Genomic DNA, 13,376 nt, shown 5'->3' with positions numbered 1-13,376 from the left:
GGAGTATTGTGTCTAGTTCTGGGCACCGCGCTTTAGGAATGATGTGAAGGCCCTAGAGAAGATTTACTAGAATGATTGCAGGGTTGAGGGACTTTAGTTATGTGGATAGACCCCAGAATTTGAGGTTGTTCTCCTTGGAACAGAGAAGGTTGTCAGGAGATTTGATAGGGTTATTCAAAATCATGAAAGGTCTAGACAGAGCAGATAGAGAGAAACTGTTCCCATTGGCGGAAGGGTCAAGAACCAGAGGACATAGAATTTAGGTGATTGGCAAAATAACCAAAGGTGACATGAGGAAAAACTTTTTTACACAGAGAGTGGTTAGGATCTGCAATGCACTGCCTGAGGGGGTGGTGGAGGGAGATTCAATCATGGCCTTCAAAAGGGAAATGGATAAGTACTTGAAAGGAAAAAATTAGCAGGGCTACGGGGATACAGTGGGGGAGTGGGACTAACTGGATTGCTCTTGCATAAAGCTGGTGCGGACTTGATGGGCCGAATGGCCTCCTTCCGTGCTGTAACCTTTCAATGATTCTATGATTTATAAATATTGTTTTTCTATTCTTCCTACCAAAGTGAATAATCTCACATTTCTCCACATTATACTCCATCTGCCACTTCCTTGCCCACTCACTTAACCTGTCTATATCCCTTTGCAGATTCTTGTGTTCTCCTCACAGCTTACTTTCCCACCTAGCTTTGATTCATCAGCAAACTTGGATACATTACACTCGGTCCCTTCATTTAAGTCATTAATATAGATTGTAAATGGTTGAAGCCCAAGCACTGATCCTTGCAGCACCCCACTAGTTACAACCTGAAAATGACCTCTTTATCCCTACTCTCTGTTTTCTGTTCGTTAACCAATTCTCTATCCATGCTAATATATTACCCCCAACCCCATGAGCCCTTATCATGCTTAACAACCTTTTATGTGGCACCTTATCAAATGCCTTTTGAAAATCCAAATATACTACATCCACTGGTTCCCCTTTATCTGTCCTGCTAGTTGCATCCTCAAATAACTCTAATAAATTTGTCAAACACGATTTCCCTTTCATAAAACCATGCTGATTCTGCCTAATCATATTATGATTTTCTAAATGCCACTTTACCACTTCTTTAATAATGGATTCCAGCATTTTCCTGACGACTGACGACAGGCTAACTGGCCTCTCGTTCCCTGTTTTCTCTCTACCTCCTTTTTTGAATAGCGGTGTTATATTTGCTACCTTCCAATCTGCTGGGACCCTTCTAGAATCTAGGGACTTTTGGAACATCTCAGCCAATGCATCCACCATCTCTGCAGCCACCTCTTTTAGAACCCTAGTATGTAGGCCATCAGGTCCAGGGGATTTATCGGCTTTTAGTCCCATTAGTTTCTCAAGTACTTTTTTTCTACTGATAATTATTTTAATTTCCTCACTCTCATTAGCCCTTTAGTTCCCCACTATTTTTGGTATCCTTTTGTATCTTCTATTGTGAAGACGGATCAAAATATTTGTTTAACGTCTCTGCCATTTCCTTATTCCCCATTATAATTTCTCCTGTCACAGCCTCTAAGTGACCAACGTTTACTTTTGTTACTCTATTCCTTTTTAATATACTTGGAGAAGCTCTTACAATCTGTTGTTATATTTCTTGCTCGTTTACTCTCATATTCTATTTTTGCCCTCTTTATCAATGTTTTGGTCATCCTTTGCTGGTTTCTAAAACTCTCCCCATCCTCAGGCTTACTACTCTTCTTTGCAACATTATAGGCCTCTTCTTTTAATCTAATACTATCCTTAACTTCTTTAGTTAGCCACGGATGGATCACTCTTCCTGTGGAGCTTTTATTCCTCAATGGAAAGTATATTCATTGAGAATATTGAAATATTTCTTTAAATGTTTGCCATTGCTTATCTACTGTCATGCCTTTTAATCTAATTTCCTAATCTACCTTAGCCAACTCGCCTCTCATACCTATGTAATTGGCTTTATTTAAATTTAAGACTCTAGTTTCGGACTTAAGTACATCACTCTCAAACTCAATGTGAAATTCTATCATATTATGACAACTCATCCCCAGAGGATCCTTTACTATGAGATTGCTAATTAACCCTGTCTCATTACACAATACAAGATCTAAAATAGCCTGTTCCCTGGTTGTTTCCATGATGTATTGATCTAGGAAACTGTCTTGAATGCATTCCATGAACTCGTCCTCTAGGCTACCTTTGCCAATTTGATTTGTCCAGTTTACATGAAGATTAAAATCCCCCACCTTTGTTACAAGCTCCTATTATTTCTTGATTAATACTCTGTCCAACAGTATAGCTTCTGTTAGGGGGCCTATAAACTACTCCCACCAGTGTTTTCTGCCCCTTGTTATTTCTTATTTCCACCCATACTGGTTCTACTTCCTGATCTTCCGAGTGACACCAACTTCAGGAAGGCTGGCCTTCTCTTCCTGAATTAACACAGGCGGCCTTGACATTTTCAGCACCTGAAATGAAAAAGCGGGACAAGGGTTACCTCTTAGTGTGAAGGGAGAGCAGAGAGAGATGTGGCTGATGAAAGCAGCTGCAGTTTGTTATGCAGAGTGTGTAGGGTGAGATAGAGGGGACAAAGAGGAATAAGGTGTGAAGAAACCCTACATGACGTCTCTTCCAGCATTATAACTTGCCACCGCCATGACTTCCCCTCTGTCCGTGATGGCCAGCCCGTCTTCTTCCGCAGGGGAAGGGGTATGCAGGCGGCTCTGCCTCCTCCAGTTGCCGCTTCCTGCCACATGTGCGCGACCTTCTCCTGCAACGAAGAAGGGAATGTGTCAATGACATCCTTTTGAGGTGTTTAGAGAATGTGTCTTAAGTGGTCAAATAGTAAATATGTTATGTGTAAGATCTGAGGTGTGATGAAGAGAGGGTTGCAATAGTGGTGAGGGTAGGAGGTGCAGAGTGTGTGAATAGGAGAAGGAGAAGGAGGTGGAGTGAAATGTGGTGCAGTGATTGTTGGAGAGTTAAGGTACGCAGAATAATGAGAGTATTATGGCTGCAGGTGGTGCAGGTGTGAGCAGAGAGTAATTGATGTGAGAGGTAAGATCCTTACCTTGACAAATCTGGTGAAGTCAATGAACTTTTTTCTGCTTTGCAGCCATATCTTGGAAGCTGAGCTCCTAGTATTGAACTACCCTGCGACGTCTTCCCACTGGAGGTGGAGATGTTGCCTGGCGGGGCTTTCTGCCCCCAGTGGGGGGGGGAGCAGAATCTCCCTCCCCCAGTCGACAGCCTGGACCAGGGTCTCCAAAGCTGCATCCAAGAACCCAGGTAACCTCTCTGTATCTCTTCCAGCTATTTTTTTCAATTTCCAAAAAATTTCCCTGCTGTCTCCAGCCAGAGTGCACCTCCCCTTTAAGAGGTGCTGGCTGCCTTGAAGTGGCAACAGTCAAGCCGGATTTTCCAGCCGCCAAAACAGGCGCGTATCAATATGAAGTGCGGGTAGTGTTGGCTGCAAGCCTGACTCATGATAATGAGCTGGCAACACAAATTTCACGTAGTCCCTCTTCAGGCGTGATCGAATTTCTAGGTCAATGCGTTCTAATGGGCAAAGCCTGTAATTACATATGTAAGGAGTCGCACAACATCAGGTTATAGTCCAACAGCTTTATTTGAAATCACAAGCTTTCGGAGCTTTGCTCCTTCGTCAGGTGAAGTGAGGAGGAGTTGCATAAAGGCACAGCATATATAGTCAGAGAACAATGCTTGGTGATTACAGATAATCTTTCTAACTGCCGTTTATCACACCTCGGCAGACAGATAATCACAGCAATCAAAGGAGTGTTCAAACAGGTTAGTCAGGGAAACCTTACATCCAAGAATACTGAGGTGGGGTCACCGGGGGTCAAATGTAGCAGATGCTGGGGTTTGTATTAAAAACAGATAACTTTTTTTTGCTGGAAATCGCAGCAGGTCCGGCCGCATCTGTGTATGGAGAACAAGCCAACTACGACTTGAGTGTAGAAGAGCATGCCAGGAGCAGCACCAGGTGTACCGAAAAATGAGGTGCCAACCTGGTGAAGCTACAACTCAGGATTACATGCATGCTAAACAGCGGAAGCAACATGCTAAAGACAGAGCTAAGCGATTCCACAACCAACGGATTAGATCAAAGCTCTGCAGTCCTGTCACATCCAGTCATGAATGGTGGTGGGCAATTAAACAACTAACGGGAGGAGGAGGCTCTGTAAACATCCCCATCCTCAATGATGGTAGAGTCCAGCACATGAGTCCAAAAGACAAGGCTGAAGCATTTGCAACCATCTTCAGCCAAAAGTACAGAGTGGATGATCCTTCTAGCCTACCCCCGATATCCCCACCATCACAGAAGCCAGCCTTCAGCCAATTCGATTTACTCCACGTGATATCAAGAAACGACTGAGTGCACTGGATACAACAAAGGCTATGGGCCCCGACAACATCCCGGCTGTAGTGCTGAAGACTTGTGCTCCAGAACGAGCCGTGCCTCCAGCCAAACTGTTCCAGTACAGCTACAACACTGGCATCTACGCGACAATGTGGAAAATTGCCCAGGTACGTCCTGTCCACAAAATGCAGGAAAATCCAATCTGGCCAATTACCGCCCCCTCAGTCTGCTCTCAAGCAGCAGCAAAGTGATGGAAGGTGTCATCGACAGTCCTATCAAGCAGCACTTACTCACCAATAACCTGCTCAACGATGCTCAAGTCGGGCTTGAGTTTGGGCTCCGCCAGGGCCATTCGGCTCGACCTCATTACAGCCTTGGTCCAAACATGGATAAAAGAGCTGAATTCCAGAGGTGAGGTAAGAGTGACTGCCCTTCACATCAAGGCAGCATTTGACCGAGTGTGGCACCGAGGAGGCCTAGTAAAATTGAAGTCAATGGGAATCGGGGGGAAAACTCTCCAGTGGCTGGAGTCATACCGAGCACAAAGGAAGATGGTAGTGGTTGTTGAAGGCCAATCATCTCAGCCCCAGGACATTGCTGCAGGAGTTCCTGAGGATAGTGTCCTCGGCCCAACCATCTTCAGCTGCTTCATCAATGACCTTCCCTCCATCATAAGTTCAGAAATGGGGATGTTCGCTGATGATTGCACAGTGTTCAGTTCCATTCGCAACCCCTCAGATAATGAAGCAGTCCATGCCTGCACGCAGCAAGACTTGGACAACATAGAGGCTTGGGCTGGTGGCAAGTAACATTTGCGCCAGACAAGTGCCAGGCATGGGAACAACACCACCTGCACATTCCCCTCCAAGTCACACACCATCCCGACTTGGAAATATATCGCCGCTCCTTCATCGTCGCTCGGTCAAAATCCTGGAACTCCCTACCTAACAGCACTGTGGGAGAACCTTCACCACATGGACTGCAGTGGTTCAAGAAGGCGGCTCACCAACACCTTCTCAAGGCCAATTAGGTATAGGCATTAAAAGATGGTCTTGCCAGCGACGCCCACATCCCACGAATGAATAAAAAAAAGGCAATGATCATTTCCAACAAGAGAGCATCTAACCACCTCCCCTTGACATTCAATGGCATTACCATCGCCGAATGCCTCACCATCAACATCCTGGGGGTCACCATTGACCAGAAACTTAACTGGATCAGCCACATAAATACTGTGGCTACAAGAGCAGGTCAGAGGCTGGGTATTCTGCGGCGAATGACTCACCTCCTGACTCCCCAAAGCCTTTCCACCATCTACAAGGCACAAGTCAGGAGTGTGATGGAATACTCACCACTTGCCTGGATGAGTGCAGCTCCAACAACACTCAAGAAGCTCGACACCATCCAGGACAAAGCAGCCCGCTTGATTGGCACCCCATCCACCACCCTAAACATTCACTCCCTTCACCACCAGCGCACAGTGGCTGCAGTGTGTACCATCCACAGGATGCATTGCAGCAACTCGCCAAGGCTTATTCAACAACCCCTCCCAAACCCATGACCTCTACCACCTAGAAGGACAAGAGCAGCAGGCACATGGTAACAACACCACCTGCACGTTCCCCTCCAAGTCACACACCATCCCGACTTGGAAATATATCGCCGTTCCTTCATCGTCGCTGGGTCAAAATCCTAGAACTCCCTTCCTAACAGCACTGTGGGAGAATCTTCACCACACGGACTGCAGCGGTTCAAGAAGGCGGCTCACCACCACCTTTTCAAGGACAATTAGGGATGGAAAATAAATGCCGGCCTCGCCAGCGATGCCCACATGCCATGAACAAATAAAAAGGCATCAATGTGACAACGAGCCTTATCTTTCCGGCACGTTTGGGCCACCATTCAAGCTGGTCTAAAACTCTTGATTTCAGTGTTCCATTGTGGAGTTCCTTCTGGTCATCGGAATCGCTCCCTTTTAGGGGAGGAGGACTAAAGCAGCAGGTAAGATTCACACATTTCACCCAAACCAGTCGAAGGGCAGCTTGGAAGTAGCATTAACGTTCAAGGTCTGGGGTTTGCTATAACTGGTGATGAAAATTAATTGGAAACATAGTAAATGCCTCCATGTCATAACAGGCAGAGTGACTTTTATTTTAAAAACTGGACTTCTTGTACCCAGAACCTTCCAGAAACCTCGATCCAATATTGGATGGGTGGTAACCCCAATATTGGCAGGTGACAATAGTGAAGGGTAACCAACTACTGCACTTAAATGAGTGCTTTTTATCCTTTCAAATATATCATAAAATACAGATGGAGGGAGTAGCTTACACTGAAGTACTTTTGCTTGAAGCACAATATGAGCTTCTCTGGCCGCTTCTCTTGACTGGACTCGCCGGAAGTAACACTCCGGGCGCGCACCTCCTTCACCAGTTGCGAGAACATCAAGCGCGTGCGCCGGCTTTGACGGTTGCGAGGACCTCCAGCGCGTGGCGTTAATTCAAAAATGTTGTTGGGATTTGGTAGTGTTTTTTTTCGCAAGGAGAGGGAGCTGGTATTCCCCTAGTGCTGGGATACGCTGTCACTGAAAGGAAAACTGTCGCAGTGGAAAAAGCACTGAAATGAAAAAGTGTTGGACCGATTTCAATTGGTCGCGTCTATTCGTGGAAATAAGGTAATTCTTATTCCCACTGACAGGAAGTGGGAAGACAATAAGGTGTAATTTGATCCAGTGTGCTGCAGAGTAATTCAAGTCTGCAACGTGTAATTTGATCCAGTCAGTGACAGGCAGACTACCGAGTTCAGAGCTGGCACGGCGCTGCCACTCCCGAGTTCAGAGATCGCACGGCGCTGACACTCCCGAGTTCAGAGATCGCACGGCGCTGACACTACCGAGTTCAGAGATCGCACGGCGCTGACACTACCGAGTTCAGAGATCGCACGGCGCTGACACTCCCGAGTTCAGAGATCGCACGGCGCTGACACTCCCGAGTTCAGAGATCGCACGGCGCTGCCACTACCGAGTTCAGAGATCGCACGGCGCTGACACTCCCGAGTTCAGAGATCGCACGGCGCTGACACTCCCGAGTTCAGAGATCGCACGGCGCTGACACTACCGAGTTCAGAGATCGCACGGCGCTGACACTCCCGAGTTCAGAGATCGCACAGCGCTGACACTACCGAGTTCAGAGATCGCACGGCGCTGACACTACCGAGTTCAGAGATCGCACGGCGCTGACACTCCCGAGTTCAGAGATCGCACGGCGCTGACACTACCGAGTTCAGAGCTGGCACAGCGCTGCCACTCCCGAGTTCAGAGATCGCACGGCGCTGACACTCCCGAGTTCAGAGATCGCACGGCGCTGACACTACCGAGTTCAGAGATCGCACGGCGCTGACACTACCGAGTTCAGAGATCGCACAGCGCTGACACTACCGAGTTCAGAGATCGCACAGCACTGACACTACCGAGATCAGAGATCGCACAGTGCTGACACCATCGAGGTCAGAGATCGCACAGCGCTGACACCATCGAGGTCAGAGATCGCACAGCGCTGACACTCCCGAGTTCAGAGATCGCACAGCGCTGACACTCCCGAGTTCAGAGATCGCACAGCACTGACACTACCGAGATCAGAGATCGCACAGCGCTGACACTACCGAGATCAGAGATCGCACAGCGCTGACACCATTGAGTTCAGAGATCGCACAGCGCTGACACTACCGAGATCAGAGATCGCACAGCGCTGACACCATCGAGGTCAGAGATCGCACAGCGCTGACACCATCGAGGTCAGAGATCGCACAGCGCTGACACTATCGAGATAAGAGATCGCACAGCACTGACACTCCCGAGTTCAGAGATCGCACAGCGCTGACACTACCGAGTTCATAGATCGCACAGCCCTGACACCATCGAGTTCAGAGATCACACAGCGCTGACACCATCGAGTTCAGAGATCGCACAGCGCTGACACCATCGAGTTCAGAGATCGCACAGCGCTGACACTACCGAGTTCAGAGATCGCACAGTGCTGATACTACCAAGTTCAGATAGGAAGGGGTGAGACCATGGAGGGATTTCAACATGATGAGAATTTTAAAATCAGAGTGTTGGTGGTCCAGTAGACAATAAAGGTCAGGATGATGGGTGAACGAGACTTGGTGCGAGTTAGGATATGGGCAACAGAGTTTAGGATGAGCTCAAGTTTGTTGAGGGTGGAAGATGCGAGGCTAGCCAGGAGAGCATTGGAATAATTGACGCACCATAGATGAGGCTTTCAGCAGCAGATGCGCTGAGGCAGAGGCGGAGATGGGCAATTCTGTGGAGGTGGAAGTAGGTGGTCTTTGTGATGGAGAAGATATGGGGTTGGTAACTGAACTCAGGGTCAATTAGATTGCTATGATAGTGAAAAGTCTGGTTCAGCCTGAGACAGTGGCCAGGGAGAGGGGTGGGATCAGCAGCATGAGAATGGAGTTTGTGGCGAGAGCCGAAGACAATGCCTATGGTCTTCCAATATTTAATTGGAGGAATTTGCAGTTCATCCAAGACTGGATGTTGGGCAAGCAGTCTGACAATAGTGAGGCAGTGGAGAGTCAAGATAGGTGGTGGTGGTGAGGTAGAGCTGGGTGTCATCAGTATATATGAGGAACCTGACAGCATGTTTTCAGATGATGTCGCCAAGGAGCAGCATGTAGATGAGAATAGGATGGGGCCAAGGATAGATCAATGGGGGACTCCGCGGGAGCAGGAAAAGAAGCCATTGCAGGAGATTCTCTGGCTAGGACTGGATAGGTAATAGTGGAATAAAGCAAGGGCATTCCCACTCAGCTGGACAACGGAGAAGTGTTGGAGGAGGATGGTGTGGTTAATCGTGTTTAAAAATTACTGAAATAAAGATGCGGAGGGATAGTGCACCACAATCACAGAGGATCTCACTATTGACTTTGATCTCACTATTGACTATTGACGCAGCAAGTCTCCTTCACTCATCACCCATGTGCTCGCTGACCGACATTGGCTCCCGGTCCGCCAACACTTTGATTTTAAAATTCTCGTCCACATGCTGAAATCCCTCAGTGGCCACACCCCTTCCCATCTGAATTCAGTAATGTTAGCGCTGTGCATTCTCTGAACTCGGTAGTGTTAGCGCTGGGTGTTTTCTGAACTTGTCAGTGTGTGCGCTGTGTATCCTCTGAACTTGGTTGTGTTAGCACTGGGTGTTTTCTGAACTCGGTAGTGTGTGCGCTGGGCGTAAGAAATACGATTTCTAGGCCAAATCATAATCATGTATCCCATCCTGCACAGCTTCAGGCGCTTGGCTAAAAAGCAATGACCTTGTGCAGACGCTGTGTCTATAAGACAAAGGGAGCCAACATTTCATAGGAAATAATAAGTCTGACATCAGGCAAAGTGATTGGGAAGATTGCAGAGAGAAGAGAAGTGTGAAACAGACACTTTGAAGACCAATTGTCAGAAACACATTTCAGAAGTCCCAAGGCATAATCAAAGGCTCAGAACATCGACACAGACTAATCCTCTTATGTTAATTGCAGGAGCTTTGTTGAGAAAATTAGGTAACCTTTATGATTGGCATACATAGGATGAGATATCTTATATGTCTGCATCCGAACAATCCAAATTAAGATTGTGGACATGCCTACACAGAAAGATAAGGGCATATGCCTCCCTCATAAACTAGATAGAATTGACAACAGTTAACCCCATAGAAAATGTGTCTGACAAACAGTTAACACCATAGAATAGATATCTGAAAGATGTTTGGAACAGTGGGCACCCTGGGGGGACAGATGACATCATGGGGCTAATGTCGTTAAGCTACTAGAAGCAAATATACTTCAGAAAGATATAATAACTGGGGCTTTGTCCCACTTAAAGCAGCTTCATGGGACGGCAGAGCTCCCCATACTCTACAAACCAGGTCTGATCAGCCTGACATCTCCTAGGGACAGGCAGGTTGTACAATCCTTGTTTATTTGATATAACTGTATTAGAATGTTGTTATATAAATACTTGTTGTTTGGTATAACTGCATTAGAACGTTGTTCTTGTGTCTATAATAAAACTTGTATGTTTGGTCACAGTCGGGCACGAATTGTCGTGGAAGTTATTATTAAGAAGGATTAACAACCCTTGGTATTAATAATAACATATTTCTGGCATCCCCGGGTGGGCACGAGTTTAAGTGATTTTAATACGTTAGATTTATTATAAGACAACTCCGTGGTAAATTAGACGTCTGGTAATATGATTAGACAGAGTCAACATGGTTTTAAGAAAGGGAAATCATGTTCAACAAATTTATTAGAGTTTTTTGAGGATGTATCTAGCAGAGTCGATAAAGGGGAATCAGTGGATGTAGTATATTTGAATTTTCAAAAGGCATTCGATAAGGCCACATAAAAGGTTGTTACGCAAGATAACGGCTCATGGGGTTGGGGGTAATCGAGCATGGATAGAGGTTAATGGACAGAAAACAGAGAGTAGGGATAAACGGGTCATTTTCATGTTAGCAGGCTGTAACTAATAGGGTGCTGCAAGGATCAGTGCTGGGGCCTTAGCTATTTACAATCTATATTAATGACTTAGATGAAGGGACCGAGTGTAACATACCCAAGTTTGCTGACAATACAAAGCTAGCTGTAAGGAGGACGCAAAGAGTCTGCAAAGGGATATAGTCAGATTAAGTGAGTGGGCAAGAAGGTGGCAGATGGAGTGTAATGTGGGTAAATGTGAGGTTATTCACTTTGGTAGGAAGAATAGAAAAACAGAATATTTTTTTAAATGGTGAGAAACTATTAAATGTTGGCATTCAGAGAGATTTGGGTGTCCTCATAGAAACACAGAAAGTTAGCATGCAGGTACAGTAAGCAATTAGGAAGGCAAATGGTATGTTGGCCTTTATTGCAAGGGGGTTGAAGTGGAAGAGTAAGGAAGTCTTGCTACAATTGTACAGGACTTTGGTGAGGCCACACCTGGAGTACTGTGTACAGTTTTAGTCTCCTTATCTAAGGAAGGATATACTTGCCTTAGAGGCGGTGCAACAAAGGTTTACTAGATTGATTCCTGGGATGAGAGGGTTGTTCAATGAGGAGAGGTGGAGTAGAATGGGCCTATACTCTCTGGAGTTTAGAAGAATGAGAGGCAATCTCATTGAAACATGTAAGATTCTGAGGAGGCTTGACAGGGTAGATGCTGAGATGCTGTTTCCCCTGGCTGGAGAGTCTAGAACTAGGGGCATAGTCTCAGGATAAGAGGTCGGCTATTTAAGACAGATATGAGGAGGAATTTCTTCACTCAGAGGGTTGTGAATCTTTGGAATTTTCTACCCCAGAGGGCCGTGGATGCTCAGTTGTTGAGTATATTCAAGGCTGAGCTGGATAGTTTTTTGGATTCTAGAGGAATCAAGGGATATGGGAATCGGGTGGGAAAGTGGAGTTGAGGTCGAAGATCAGCCATGATCTTATTGAATGGCGAAACAGGCTCAAGGGGGCCGTATGGCCTACTCCTATTTCTATTTCTTATATTCTTATGCTCTTAAGACAGATACAAAATATTTGTTTAACATCTCTGCCATTTCCTTATTTCCCGTTATAATTTCTCCTGTCTCTGTCTCTAAGTGACCAACATTTACTTTTGTTACTCTCTTCCTTTTTACATACTTGTGGAAGCTCTTACCATCTGTTTTTATATTTCTTGCTAGTTTACTCTCATATTCTATTTTCTACCTTTTAATCAATTTTTTTGTCATCCTTTGCTGGTTTCTAAAACTCTCCCTACTCTTCTACTCTTCTTCGCAACATTATAAGCCTTTTCTTTTAATCTAATACTATCCTTAACTTCTTTAGTTAGCCATGGATGGATCACTTTTCCCGTGGAGTTTTTACTTATAATGGAATGTATATCTGTTGAGAATTTTGAAATATTTCTTTAAATGCTTGCCATTGCTTATCTACCGTCATACCTTTTAATGTAATTTCATAATTAACCATAGCTAACTCACCCCTCATACCAATGTAATTGGCCTTACTTAAGTTTTAGACTCTAGTTTTGGACTTATGTATCTTACTCTCAAACTCAATGTGAAATTCTATCATATTATGATCACTCTTCCGCAGAGGATCCTTAACTATGAGATTATTAATTAACCCTGTCTCGTTACACAATACAAGATCTAAAATAGCTTGTTCCCTGGTTGGTTCCATGACGTATTGTTCTAGGAAACTGTCTCGAATGCATTCCATGAACTTGTTCTCCAGAACACCTTTGCCACTTAGATTTGTCCAGCCTTTATATATATATATATATCTTTACGGAAAACATGGCAAAGATGAAAGATGGTTTGGTGTCGACACTTCAGAAATATGTTGACGGTAAATTAGGGTTATGTAGAACCCTGGTAAAAGTTATTGATAATATAAAAGTCTTGGAGGTCCTGGTACGGACTCTCACTAAGGAAAAGAAAGTTAAGAAAGGTAGTTGGAAGCTGCACTCTTAGTGTGGCAAACTCTACAGATAAGCAAGTTAAAGTCAGAATCAAATAAACATGAAATAGTCGCGGAAAAAAGTCAGAAATTATTAGGCGACATAACATTGCGAAACTTTCACGGCATCAGTGATCCCACGGTAGCAACCCATGATGAGGCATGGGTAGTGGGGTGGATGAACTGCAAATGTGATTGGAGACAGATAGTAGCTATAAGGCACGAAAAGTGGTAGAATACCAGGGGGCCTTAGCAGACAAAATGGAGCTAGCAGAGAAACTCGAGGTAGAAGTGGAAGAATTAGGGTCCACGCTGCGAGGGTGCTTGGTCAGAATTGTCGAAAACTTAAACTTAATATTACTTATTGTATACAATGCATTAACTCCCAAACACTTATTAAGACAAGCAAGAATTTATTAAGAAACTTGTACAAGTGGAAGAGAGTGCCTCAAACGATGGTTGAGGCT

At 45.3% G+C, this 13,376-nt stretch overlaps 1 protein-coding gene across 2 annotated transcripts in view; it reads left to right on the top strand.

Moving 5' to 3' along the window:
* LOC137325538 (torsin-1A-interacting protein 2-like) overlaps positions 1-13,376 on the top strand; it is a 78,868-nt gene that overhangs the window by 57,422 nt on the left and 8,070 nt on the right. Inside the window, exons 16-17 of one of the 2 annotated variants that reach the window (XR_010963892.1) lie at positions 3,136-3,308; positions 3,951-6,405. The gene's annotated coding sequence lies outside the window, so the exon portion shown is untranslated. Of the gene's footprint in view, positions 1-3,135; positions 3,309-3,947; positions 6,406-13,376 lie in introns of both variants that reach the window. The other variant, XR_010963891.1, reaches the window with a different exon arrangement.

This window comes from Heptranchias perlo, chromosome 9, assembly GCF_035084215.1.
Source record: "Heptranchias perlo isolate sHepPer1 chromosome 9, sHepPer1.hap1, whole genome shotgun sequence".
Lineage (NCBI taxonomy): Eukaryota > Metazoa > Chordata > Chondrichthyes > Hexanchiformes > Hexanchidae > Heptranchias > Heptranchias perlo.
Note: the sequence above shows the minus strand (reverse complement) of the source record. Positions and strands in the feature narration are given on the sequence as shown.